At 45.1% G+C, this 14,593-nt stretch overlaps 1 protein-coding gene across 2 annotated transcripts in view; it reads left to right on the plus strand.

The window, feature by feature from the left end:
• Positions 1–14,593, plus strand: part of LOC126248318 (protein inturned) — a 267,846-nt gene that overhangs the window by 190,219 nt on the left and 63,034 nt on the right. The gene's annotated exons all lie outside the window — the stretch shown is intronic.

Here is a 14,593-nt window from a genome sequence, read left to right on the forward strand (position 1 = left end):
ATCTTGCTACATATGATGGTGGTCCCCTGTATATTATCTCCAAGAAGCTCAGCCAACCTATCTCTCCATCTCCAATTCAGGTGTAGGTCATATCTAGTATATTCCCATCTCCCAATTATAGCAACTGGCTCTGCACTCACATGAGATTTTGTTTCAGTCAGCAGCAGCCTGCTCAACTCACTGTCCATGTGGCTCACAGCAGTGTTTACCCAGGGCTGCCAATGGCAATGCAGGACCTCAGCAAAACTCACATTTGTGGGTGTAACTGCTGCTCCTATTTCATCCAGGTTGCCCATAATTCTGTAATTACTGTTCTTAGCCAGGCTGTTCCATGCTCCACCAACTATAATAAGCTTATCCTCTTTGCCAAAACCTTTGCACAAATTCCCTATATCCTCTGTCAACTGCTAAGGCTAGCAATTAGCTTCACAATAGTTGTGACCTTGTACCCTGTCCTTAATTTGTCATGTTACATCTGGCCTACACCCCTCCCATGACTACTATTTAGAGCAGCAAGACTCTTTTCATCCTATTCTCTTTTGGTACCAGCCTACAGTGGGTGTCTTTGCCAGAGGTCTGCTGCATATTACTGTGACCTACAGCTGGATGAGATTCTTCTCCTCCTACTTCAGGTAACAAGTCAGATTTATTCGATACTGTTAACTCAGATGTAGATTAAGTTGAAGAACTGGTCTACTTCCATCCTTTGCTTGTTACTTTTATGCAGTTGCCAAGATCTTTGTGCCCTTCAACTTATGTAGTCCAAATTTTGTGTGATCTTATTCAGCCTGAAGGGCACAAATCTTCGCCTCCTGCTCAGTGATCCTCTTATCTTTTTTGCAAATCCTACAGTTCCATGGGAGAATCTCATTGAGTTCCCTGCTCAGTCCCTATTACTGTCATTCCAGTGAAATTCCAACCCACAGTCTACACTCACCTCTCCCTCTTTGACTATCCTACAGCAACATCCACACTTTACACTACACAAATTTTCATTACTTATTAGCAGGCCTACAGGTTAGTGTTTCAGGTGTATGATATAATGTAAAAAGTTATTTATTTCCACTTACAACAAGAACTTAGCACATACCCAACTGCAGTAACAGTTAAATTATCCTACTCACAACAGAGTGTAACTTTATTGTAAGCACACTGCTTATAAACAACCAATTAGTGCAAAAGATTCTAAATCAAACACATTAAGATTTATGCTACTTTCTGGTAATATGTACTTAACAGTAAATGGACCCACTCAGATTAAATTGTTGGAAAGGAAAACAGAACAGTTAAGTAGAATTCTCTAAGTTAACTGTGCCACAATGCAAACAAATATAATATTACAACCTGACCTTATGATCTTTTTTTTCTTGTTTTCTGGACTAATACATAAAGGAAAGTGATACCTTTAATAGCAAGTTTAAAAAGCGCACTTATACACATGTAATGAGTAATTTGTACTAAACTAACTGTTATTACAATCTAAATAATTTATGTTTACAAGAGCCTTCTTCAGAAAAGAAAACACAGACACTTATATTCACTGAAGCAAGCACACCTGAAGCTCAAACGACTTCCATCTCTGGCAGCTCAGATCAGAATGCGGTTGTCATGTTGAGTGGTAATCTGGAATGAATTCACTGTCAGCTGACTACAAATTGCTGCTCAATGTGACAGTTGCATTCCAGTAAAACCTGCCAGATAGGGTGGTCGTGTCTGCATGAGGTGCGCTTGCTTGTGTGAATGTGCGTGTATTTACTTTTCTGAAGAAGATTTTGGCTAAAAGTTAAATGTGTAACAGTCTTTACATTGTGCTTGGCTGAAACTCATCATTTCATATTTACAGTGACTAGTAGTCTATCTGTTTCCTAATGTTGTTGGTTATCTGGTTGAGGTATTTAAAAATAATGAGCCATCTGCAATCAGTACACGAGGTCTATTCATAAAATTCTGGAACATTCATAGTGTGTTGGAGCAAAATGCTCGAGTGGATGAAGGTTGCAGAAGTTATGCAGAGATGAAGAAACCAGTACAGGATAGTCTAGTGCAGAAAGCTGCATCAAACCAGTCTCAGGACTGAAGGCTGCTACTGTCATTACTACTACTACTGCTGTTACACATGAACAACACAGTACTTCAATGTTCCACTCATTGGAAAAATTACATGCAGAACAGCTAGCAGATTTAGAAGGTATCAGTATGGGGTGTGCTGTGTCCTATAGTGGTGTGTGGTTGATGTGGAAGAAAGCAGAGAATGAAAGACACAACAGCTGTTAGTTAAAAATTGTTTACTTAAATTCAATAGGTTGCAGTGGAACACAAGTGCATGCAAGTACAGGACACACTCCAGAATAATCCAAGTCCAGCACCAAGTCTATATTAACAATGTAGTATCACTATAGATGCAGAGTATCCACAGGAGTAGAACACTACAACTGAAGGGTGATGGTAGCCTGTTATACTCTTTCATAGCTGCACTGCCTGTGTCAGGTGAGGTGGGCATGTCTTTGGAGTGGCCGTTGGTCGGTGGCTACAGATGCTATACGGTTGTCTATGGGGCGGTACCCTAAACATCTAGAGCCAATCTCTGAACTGTGAATCAACATCCCCGACCTGATTTCTGTGGTGAACGACTCTACAGAAAGGACATATTATTTCCATACTACCAACAAAATGAGATGGATGCTAATATAGGAAAACAGAACAATTTAAAAACTATGTGCATACCAGATGAAGTGTCCAGATTGCCACAATTTTTACATTAGGAGAACAAGTAAATTGTTCTGTTTCACTTCCATTACCAATAATACATATCAGCTCTATGCTTGAAAGCATGATACAGTCCATCAGTTTTAACATTTCTATGTGAAACTATAATAGTCAGAGATCAAAAGAAGACCTACCACTGGTTGTCATAAGTATTGAAATTCTACTTTGTGCAGCCACTGGCTACCCTGTGGAGCCAATCAGCCTTCATTGGTGAAGCACCAGGGAACTAACAAGTAGCATATTTAGCTTTTTTGTTTGTTTTCATAGTTTAATTATTAAGTTGTTAGTAGTAAGATGGATAGGGTGTGTGTGTGTGCTGGGTGCAGACACAGGAGGAGCTGACCACGGTGAGCAGACAGCTAAAGACACTTATGACCATGGTCAGCTGTCTGCAGGGTGCTGCCTCAAGGTGTGGTGACAGTGGAGGAACTGGCACATCATATGGGACACTTCAGGTGTCACTTGTTTCACTTCTAGTGTATCCAACTTGGAGTATCCACACTCACTGCAGGGTGAGTGGCAGTTTGTTACGCTGTCACATCACTTGAGATGGAAAGTCAGTGTGGAGGCTGGCTGTCTGGCCTTACCCATTCACCCTGTGTGTGGACAGAGGCCACAGAATAGGCTTGAAGCACACAGATGGGAGAGAGGATTTACTAGTTGTTGGGTGCTCCAATGTTACGCACATTATGGAACCCCTCAAGGAAATAGCATACAGAGCTGGAATGAATTCCAATGTGCACTCAGTGTGTCTGTCGCTGGGGGTGGGGGGCGGGGGGGGGGGGGGGGCTCATCTGCTTATCTGAGATGTGGAGCAGGCCCTGCCTGCAGCTATTGAGGATGCAGGGTGCAGTAGTCTGCAAGTTGTTGCTTGTGTTGGCACCATTTACACTTTTTGCTGGGTAATGAGGACCTCCTCAGTTTGTACAAGTGGCTGGCAGAAGTGGCAAAGGTTGCTGGCCTCACTTGTGGGGAGAAAGAAGAGCTCCCAGTTTGCAACATCGTTCCCAGAGTAAATCAGCTCCTGTGGCTTGGAGCCAAGTGGAGGGTCTAACCTAGAGGCTCCGTCAGTTCTGTGATAGTTATAGCTGCAGATTTCTGGACCTGTGGGAATGGGGTGCAGAGTTGTAAGATTCCCTATGGTAGGTCAGGGGTGCACTACACAAAGGAAACAGTTACTCAGGTAGTGAGTCCTTGGGATGCATATGGGTTTTTGTTTTAGGCTATGTGGTAGGTTGAGGTCATTTGATGAATGCTCACTAGTCGATATGCAGAGTGTGAAATTAGATTGTGTAAAGAGTAGACCTCTTCAACTGACAAAGTTTTGACAGTAAATTGTCAAAGTATTCATAACAAAGTTCTTGAATTTATTGCCTCCAGGAAAGTTGTCCCACTTAAATTATTACAGAACTGAGAGCAGACTGAAACTTGAAGTAGAAAGCTCCAAAATATTTACCAAGGCATGGAAAGTGTGGCAGTCACCACAAATGCCTACCGCAGCAGCAACACCGTAGACACAACAGCGATGCGTGTTGCCAACTCCGCTGCTAAGTCTGGCCAACGCAAGATTGTGTACAAGCAAGTACCACAGTTGACAACAAACACGTAGGTATGGCCAACGTCCATCAGAGGGCATCAACCAGCAGCAGAGGATGGGGGTGCGAGATCAACGAACTATTTCCTGGCTATCACATGTGTGCAAATAGTCCCGGAAATATCCTTCTGCCCGGGGCTAGATAGCTGACGCCCAGCTGTTCAGCAGGCAGTTCTCGACTTGTTTTGTGTAGAGAAGATCGCCGGTCCAGTGGTGTGCCACTTCAACCATCCTCTCTTCCGCAACAATTGTGCTACCTCGCTTCCATCATCTAGGCTATCTACCAGCTGCTAACAGCCGACTTTGACGTGAAACAGTTGTAGGGGTACAGAGTCTAGGGGAAGTCTGGGTATAGGAATTAGTTGCTATTTGCTTGATCCGCAGAATGGATCCTTATTGCTTTTTGGTTTTGAAGAGTGTGTTATTGTTGGTGGTTTTTTTGTAGTTTCCTTAATAAAAACCAGTTGGTTCTTGCTCTGTAGATTTAGCAGTGGCGACGAGTTTGTTTGAATTCCTGCATTTCTCCATTGTTTGTTACCCTGGCTGACGGTATTCCAGGTTTAGATGCGCCGTCAGCTCGCGTCCTTCAGCTATTGGATCGTATGCAACAGACAAATGAACTTCTGATTCAGCATCTGCAGGCTTTGACTAGTGTTCCTCTGGGGGTTCCGGCATCGGCCACTCCTGCTGCGTTCCTGCCATTTGACAAGTCTACTGAACAGTAGAGTAATTATGCCGTTTGCTTGGAACAACATTTCCTTGCCCATGGAATCAACAACACCAGCTAGCGTTGTGTGTTTTTTCTTGCCTGTGTGGGTCCTGACATTTATCGCTTAGTGCAACAGTTGCATCCAGAGGTAGAGCCACGTGCCCTCCCTTATGAACAGCTGACCACCAGTTTAACAGAGTATTTTTATGCCCAGGTACACGTTGCGACAGCTCACCACATGTTCTTCAGCTGTCAGAAGCTTCCATTGCAGTCTTACAGGGAATGGATCACTTGCCTTCAAAGGCTCTCCCGGGACTGCCAGTTCTCTAGTGCAACCCAGGGTGTGAGCAGTCATATGGTTCGGCCCTCGTTCACGACGTGATTCTGGTCCATGCTCCTGACGATGCCTTGCGAACGGATCTGTTGAAGCTGAAGGATCCCTTCTTGGACATGTGTCTGTCAGTCATTCGTGCCCATGAACAGTCTTCCCATTTGTCTGTGGTGCTCCATGCCTCACCACAGGTCTTTGCCACACGGCTGTCCCAGTGTTGCTCAGAGCCACATCCGCTGGACCACGCCAACGGCCCGTGGCAGGCCCCCCACTGCTGCCTCCTCATCCAGACCAGGTTATGAGTTCTCGGGCTCAGCAACATCAGAAGCTGCCCTCCTGTCATTAATGCTTTTGTGTTTCGCACCCACACCGTGATTGTCGTTTCCAGTGGGTGGTCTGTTCCACTTGTGGGACGGAGGGTCATCGAGCCAACATTTGCCGCTCCTCTTCGTCAGTGGAGGTGGACCTCATGGAGTTGGATGCTCCAGACTTGGTCTTGGAAGATTCTGACCAGCTGCTGAGTGCCTCCTTTGTCCAGTCAGTCCTTCCACACTTGGCGGGGCCCATCGCTCTGACGGTCCAGATCAACAGGACTCCCCTCTGTCTGCAGTTGGACACAGGGTCCTCCACCAATATTATTGACACCAACTCTCACCCCTGCTTGGGTGCTCCAACACTCCACCCATTCCTGACACCCTTGACAAGCTATAGTAACGACATTATCCACATGCAGGGCTGGTTCCTGGCGCAGGTGCAGTGTGTCTGTCATGATGTCACCACCCGAGTTTTGGTCCTAGTCGCCTCCACAGCCCCTAAACTGTTGGGGATGGATCTTTTTCATTCTGTTTGCCTTGAGATCTATGATTCTTCCTCTGCAGTTCAAACTGTGTCCCCTGATGCTCTTTTACAGTAGCTTTTCGATTCCTTCCCTGACGTCTTCTTTAATTCTTCTCTGGGGATGTCAGGTTTCAAGTGCACATTGAACTACTTCCCTCAGATGTTCTGAAGTTTCACAAGGCTCGTCCAGTGCCTTTTTCCCTGCAGGATGCCCTACACAAGGAACTGCGTCACCTTGTGGAGGTTGGAGTTCTTACAAGGGAATCTCCCCATCGCACCCCCCTCAGATTTAGTTTATAAGTTGGCAGAGAGGATAGGCCTTGAAAAACTGAACACAGATCAATCAAGAAAACAGGAAGAAGTTGTGTAGAACTATGAAAAAAATTAGCAAAATATACGAACTGAGTAGTCCACGTGCAACATATGCAACTTCAAGGGTTATGTGCAGTCAGGAGCACCGTGGTCCTGTGGTTAGTGTGAGCAGCTGTGGAGTGAGAGGTCCTTGGTTCAAGTCTTCCCTCGACTGAAAATTTTTATTTTTTTGTTTTCAGGCAATTGTTATCTGTCCGTCTGATGCGATCACTTTTTCGGGAGTGATAATCACATCCACAAGAAAACCTAAATCAGGCAAGGTAGAAGAATCTTTTTACCCACTCGCCAAGTGTACAAGTTAGGTGGGTCGACAACATATTACTATCATGTGACGCACATGCCGTCAACAGTATCGTATAGAATATATCAGACATGTTTTCCTGTGGAGGAATCGGTTGACCTATGACCTTGCGATGAAATGTTTTCAGTTCCCATTGGAGAGGCACATCCTTTCGTCTCCTAATCGCACGGTTTTGCGGTGCGGTCGCAAAACACAGACACTAAACTTATTACAGTGGACAGAGACGTCAATGAATGAACGGACAGATCGTAACTTTGCGAAAATAAAGAAAGTAAATTTTTCACTCGGGGGAGGACTTGAACCATGGACCTCTCATTCCGCAGCTGCTCACGCTAACCACAGGACCACGGCGCTCCTGACTGCACATTATCCTTGAAGTGGCATATGTTGCACGTGGACTACTCCGTTCATATATTTTGCTAATTTTTTTCATAGTTCCACACAACTTCTTCCTGTTTTCTCGATTGATCTGTGCTCAGTTTTTCAAGGCCTATCCACTGTTCCAACTTATGGCTAAATCTGAGGGGGGTGCGATGGGGAGGTTCCCTTGTTAGACCGATTGGCGCATTGTCATCCTCGAAAAATCGAATGGGTCCCTCCGGGTATGTGGCAATATTAAGGCCACTGTCAATGCCCAGCGAGTCATTGACTCTTACCCTATCCTGAAGGTCGGTGATATTTTGTCCAACTTGGTGGGTGGAAAGATCTTTGCAAAGATTGATCTTAGGGAAGCATACCTGCAGCTGCCAGTCGATGCTGCTTCTCAAGAGGTCCTCATCATCAGTACTGCCTTTGGGCTCTTCTGGTACATCTGCCTGCCCTTTGGGATCACCAATGCTCCAGCCATCTTTCAATGCTTTCTAGAGTCTGTGACTAAGGAGGTCCCCAGTACCGCCAATTACTTAGATGACATCTTAGTCACAGGGATCTCGGCCCCGGACTTACCAGAGATTCTTTGGTAACTTTTTGAGGATGTGCAGGCTGGTGCAACAGGGTCAGATGTCAATTTTTTTGACCTCTCTCGACCACTTCTTGAGTGCCGCGGGCATTCGACCAACGTTGCAGTACCTCGAGGCCATTCAGCGGCTCCCGACGCTGACAAACATCTCCCAGCTCAAATCCATCTTGGGTCAACTCACCTATTATCGGCATTTCATCCCACATGCTGCAGCTCTGGCAGAGCCTCTGCATCACCTGCTTCACAAGAATGTTCCCTGGACCTGGTCGCCAGACTTTCCAGCGTCTCAAATCTGCTCTTTTTGCTCCACTGTGCCTCATCCCATACGACCCCGGCAAGCCTCTACTTTTGGCTGCTGATGCATCGGATTATGAGCTGAGGGCTGTGTTGTCTCATATCGTTGACGGTGTTGAGTGCCCAGTGGCTTTCGTCTCAAAAACACTATCACATGCATGCCACAACTATTGCAACATAGAGAAGGAGGCCTTAGCCATCATATTTAGATTCAAAGAAGTTCCACAACTTCATCTACGGCCACTGGTTCACACTCTACACAGACCACAGCCCTTGGTCTCTGTGTTCGACGGCACATCCGCCATCCCTACCCAGACTGCTCACCGCCTGCAGCGCTGGGCATTGTTCCTTGCAGGGTACACCTACCACCTATGACATCCATTACCAGGCCACAGCCCTCCATGCCAGCGCTTTTTTTTGGGGGGGGGGGGGCGGAGGTCGGGGGGGAGGGGGGGATTCCGACTTCAGTGCTGATCTGGTTGCTTGTTTTCATCTGGATGGTGCTGCCTCCTCTGCCATCGCTGCATTGCCACTGAATGCCTGGCTCGTTGCATAGCACATGGTCTCGGACCTGGTTCTCTCGATGATTCTGCACCACGTTCAACTCGAGTGGCCCTCCAATTGTCGTCAGGTGTCAGACCTGGAGGTTTGGGCTTACTGGCCTCACTGCAATGACTTTTCCGTTCGTGACAGAGTTCTTCTTCTCTTAGGGGACACTGATCGCTGGCATGTCCTGATACTGTCCTCCCTCCATCAGCTGGTCCTCGCACTCCTACATGTCAGGCACTGGGGGATCAGCCTGACAAAGCACCTCGCCCGCCAACATGTCTGTTGGTGGGGAATGGACAGCGACATCACCCACATGGTGGTTTCCTGCTCCTCCTGTCAGAGTCAGTAATTAGTGCTGCCACGATACCTGCTTCCGTGTCCTCTGACTGCCGCCCTGTGGTCCCGGCTCCATCTGGATTTTTTACGTCCATTCCTAGGGTCCTACTCACTCATTTTGGTGAACGCCAGCAGTGGGTTTCCGTACATCACATGCTTGTCCTTGATGACTGCGGCTCAACCCATTCAAGCCGTCTCTCATATTTTCACCGTCGAGGGTCTACCGAAGGCGATTGTGATGGACAATGGCCCGCAGTTTACATTGGTAGAGTTTACTTCCTTCTGTACTACACTGGGCATCCAACTACTCCATATGGCGCCATTCCATCTCACACCCAGTGGGTAGGCCTAAACTTTTGTCCGCACATTTAAATCGCAGATGGCCAAACTGTGTCAGCATCACTCCCAGGCAGCTGCCCTGGCCTCCTCCTGTCTACTTATCGTTCTTCTGGTCACTATGAGTTCTCTCCGGCAGAGAAGCTGCATGACCACCCTCATCGGATGTCCTTGTCTCTCCTGTTTCCTGCTTCCCCTTGTCCAGCTGCAGTTCTCTCCACAGGATCCTGTCTGGGCGTTGGTGTTTCCCAAGGGTTGCCCCTGCTGGGTTCCCACCAAAGTCTCCACACTTTTTGGCCGCACCGTGGCAACTGTCGTCCTCGATGGTGGTTCCCTCTGTCAGAAGCACTTCAACCAGCTACGGCACTATCGTGGGCCAGGCCCGACACTGCTGTTGTCTCCAGCACCGCACCTTCGATCTGAGGTCTTCTGGAAGGCCAGGAGTTCACCGTTGCAGCTGCCACCATCGCAGCCGCCACAGTTGCAGCCATCGATGTTGCAGCGGTCATCGTAGCTGACGTGGGCTTTCGCAGAATCCCCGTGGGCAGGTCCCCCCACCTGTGGATGTCGATGGGGCTCCCTCCGCCACCAGCACCTCTGCCGCCAATTGTGGTCTCATTCGACCAGCGGAACCAGGGACCAACATCGAGATGTGCCTTCGCCTCACCCCTGGGAGGGATGGGGGGAGGATTGCTGCAGTCACAACAGACATCTACTGCAGCAGCTACACCGCAGACAGGCCAGTGATGCGGGTAGCCGACTCTGCTGCAAAGTCTGGCCTATGCCAGAGTGTTTACAAGCCATTACCACAGTTGACAACAAACACGTACGTGCAGCCAATGTCCCTCAGAGGGCATCAACCAGCAGCAGGGAAAGGGGATGCAACGATCAGTGAACTATTTCCTGGCGATCACATGCGTGCAAATAGTTCTGGAAATATCCTTCCACCCGGGACTAGATAAACCGGTGCCCAGCCATTCAGTGGGCTGTTCTCGACTCATCGAGTGCAGAGAAGATCGGCCAGACCACCGGTGTGCCATCTTGACCATCCTCTCTTCCACAACGATTGTGCTACGTCACTTCTGTCATGTAGGCTATCTATCAGCTGGTAACTGCCGACTTTAACGTGGAACAGTTGTACAGGTATAGAGTCGAAGGGAACTCTGATTATAAGAATTAGTTGTTATTTTCTTGAGCTGTAGAAGGGATCCTTATTGTTTTTAAAACAGTTGTACAGGTATAGAGTCGAAGGGAACTCTGATTATAAGAATTAGTTGTTATTTTCTTGATCTGTAGAAGGGATCCTTATTGTTTTTAAAACAGTCGTACAGGTATAGAGTCGAAGGGAACTCTGATTATAAGAATTAGTTGTTATTTTCTTGATCTGTAGAACAGAGCAGGAACCAACTCGTTTTGCCAACTCATTTTTATTAAGGAAGCTGCAATAAACCACCAACAGTAATATATATATATATATATATATATATATATATATATATATATATATATATATATATATATATATATATTACTGTTGGTGGTTTATTGCAGCTTCCTTAATAAAAATGAGTTGGCAAAACGAGTTGGTTCCTGCTCTGTAGATTTAGCAGAAAGTATATTGAAAAGACAGATTAGATACCATAGAAGGGGGAGTGTACATTGCTGTTGACAAAAATGTTATGTCTATCATGATTAAAATTGAGTCTGGTCGTAAAGTTAGGTGGACACGAGTACCATACGTAGATGAACTCAAGTTAATTATTGGATGTTTTTACCAGCCCCCTGATTTTGCCATAACAGTTGTAGAATCATTCGAGGAAAGTCTATGCACCGTAGCGCAGAAATACCCAGATCATGCTGTATTAATCGATGGTGACTTTAGTCTATCAAGTATAGACTGGAATGTCTATGGATTCACTGCAGGTGGTTCGGACAGACGGTTTTGTGAAGTACTTTTGAACACATTTTCCAAAACCTGCCATGGACAACTAGTTAAACAACCCACATACAATGAAATTATTTTGAACCTTGTAGCTACAAATAGGACTAATCCTATCGACACAGTATCAGTATAAAGACAGGGATTAGTGATCATGATACCATCATAATGACAAGGGTTACTTAAGTTAATAAACTGGTCAAGAAGGCAGGAGAGTGTTTGTGCTAGAAAAAAGCAGATAAACAGTTGTTAGCATCTCACTGAGACAGTGAATGTATGCCATTTAGCTCCAGTATGATGGACATGAAGGAATTATGGGCGAAGTTTAAACTGATTGTAAATCACACTCCGGGGATGTGTGTCCCATGTAACTGAATGAAGGATCGAAAAGACCCACCATGATCTAATAATTAAATTCTGAAAATGCTGAGGAAACAAGAATTGTTGCACTCACAGTTGAAAAAAATAACACGCAAATGTTGACAGGCAAATTTTAGTAGTGATAGGTCATGCTGAGAGCCCAAGAAAATTCTGGCCATACGTAAATTCAGTAAGCAGGTTGGAGACTTCTATGGATTCACTCATTGACCAGTCTGGGGTAGCAGTAGAAGACAGCAAAAGGAAAGCTTTATTCATGCAGGAGGATCATAAAACATACTATTGTTTGACTGTTGTGCAGATTCCCATGTGGAGGACTTAGAAATAGGCATCTATGGCGTAGAGAAGGAATTAACTGACAGAGTTGAGAACAAATAAGTCGCCATGCCCAGATAGAATCCCAGTTTGGTTTTACAGAGGGTACTCTGTGGCATTTGCTCCTTACTTAGCTTCCAGTTATCGTAAATCTGTTGCCTAGCAAAAAGTCCCAAGTGACTGCAAAAAAGTGCAGGTGACTCCCATACATAAAAAAAGGTAAAAGAACAGGCCCACAGAATTTCAGACCAATATCCTTAATATCAGTTTACTGCAGAATTATTGAACACATTCTGAGTTACAGTGTAATACATTTCCTAGAGACAAAAATGCTTCTGTCCTCAAATCAGCACAGAATTAGAAAGCATTGCTCATGTGAGACATAGCTTGTTCTTTTCTCACATGATATCCCACACACCATGGATAGAAGGCAATAGCCAGATTACATATTCCTAGGTATCCAGCAAGTGTTTTCTGTAGTTCCCCATTGCAGACTGTTGATGGAGGTCCAGGCATATGTTTTAGGTTCCCAGATACGTAAGTCTCTCAAAGACCTTTAAAGTAATAGAATTCAGTATTTTGTTCTTGACAGTGAGTGTTCATCAGAGGCAAAGGTATCTTCAGGAGTATCACAGGAAAGTGTGATAGGACTGTTCTTATTATCTCTGTATAGAAATGACCTGGCAGACAGGGTTCGCAGCAATTTACGACTTTTTGCTGGTAACACTGTGGTATATGGGAAGGTGATGTCATTGAGTGTTTGTAGGAATATACATGATAGCTTGGACAGAATTTCTAGTTGATGGTATGAATGGCAGCTTGCTCTTAATGTAGAAAACTGTAAGTTACGTGGATGAGTAGGAAAAGTAACCCTATAGCATTCGGATACAGCATTAGTAGTGTGATGGTTGACACAGTCACATCAATTAAATATGTAGATGTAGCGTTGCAAAGCGATATGAAACAAAATGAGCACATCAGGTTGGCAGTTGGGAAGGCAAATGCTCAACTTCATGTTATTAGGAGAATTTTCGGAAATTGTAGCTCATCCACAAAAGAGAAGGCATATAGGAGGCTAGTGTGACTCATTCTTAAGTAATGTTTTAGTGTTTGGTATCCCTACCCAGTCAGATTAAAGGAAGACATTGAAGCAATTCTGAGGCATGCTGCTAGATTTGTTACCAGTAGGTTTGATCAGCACCCAAGTATTACAGAGATGCTTCGTGAACTCAAATGGGAATCCCCGGAGAGAAGACGATGCTCTTTTTGATGGCACTATTGCTGAAATTTAGAAAACCAACATTTGAGGGTGACTGGGGAATAATTCTACAGCCATCAACATCCATTTTGCGTAAGGACAATGAATATAAGATGTGAGAAATTAGGACTCATGTGGACTCACTACATCGTTGTTTTCCCCTCACTCTATTTGCAAGTGGGACAGGAAAGAAAATGACTAGTAGTGCTACATGGTACCCTCCACCATGCACTTTATGATGGCTTGTGGTGTAGGTATGTAGATGTTGATGTACATAGACATTATTTTTAGAAACTCACACTCACTGCAGTTCCTTCTCTAAATCCTCGCACAAACGAAAAAATGGCTGACATCGAAATAAGTGTCCAAGGAATAGAAAAGCAACTGGAATCACTCAACAGAGGAAAGTCCACTGGACCTGACGGGATACCAATTCGTTTCTACACAGAGTACGCAAAAGAACTTGCCCCCCTTCTGACAGCTGTGTACCGCAAGTCTCTAGAGGAACAGAGGGTTCCAAATGATTGGAAAAGAGCACAGGTAGTCCCAGTCTTCAAGAAGGGTTGTCGAGCAGATGCGCAAAACTATAGACCTATATCTCTGACGTCGATCTGTTGTAGAATTTTAGAACATGTTTTTTGCTCGAGTATCATGTCGTTTTTGGAAACCCAGAATCTACTCTGTAGGAATCAACATGGATTCCGGAAACAGCGATCGTGTGAGACCCAACTCGCTTTATTTGTTCATGAGACCCAGAAAATATTAGATACAGGCTCCCAGGTATATGCTATTTTCCTTGACTTCGGGAAGGCGTTCGATACAGTTCCGCACTGTCGCCTGATAAACAAAGTAAGAGCCTATGGAATATCAGACCAGCTGTGTGGCTGGATTGAAGAGTTTTTAGCAAACAGAACACAGCATGTTGTTATCAATGGAGAGACGTCTACAGACGTTAAAGTAACCTCTGGCATGCCACAGGGGAGTGTTATGGGACCATTGCTTTTCACATTGTATATAAATGACCTAGTAGATAGTGTCGGAAGTTCCATGCAGCTTTTCGCGGATGATGCTGTAGTATACAGAGAAGTTGCAGCATTAGAAAATTGTAGCGAAATGCAGGCCTTGGTGCAGGGAGTGGCAACTGTCCCTTAACATAGACAAATGTAATATATTGCGAATACATAGAAAGAAGGATCCTTTATTGTATGATTATATGATAGCAGAACAAACGATGGTAGCAGTTACTTTTGTAAAATATCTGGGAGTATGCGTGCGGAACGATTTGAAGTGGAATGATCATATAAAATTAATTGTTGGTAA

The sequence above is a fragment of the Schistocerca nitens genome, chromosome 3 (genome assembly GCF_023898315.1).
Source record: "Schistocerca nitens isolate TAMUIC-IGC-003100 chromosome 3, iqSchNite1.1, whole genome shotgun sequence".
Taxonomy (NCBI): Eukaryota; Metazoa; Arthropoda; class Insecta; order Orthoptera; family Acrididae; genus Schistocerca; species Schistocerca nitens.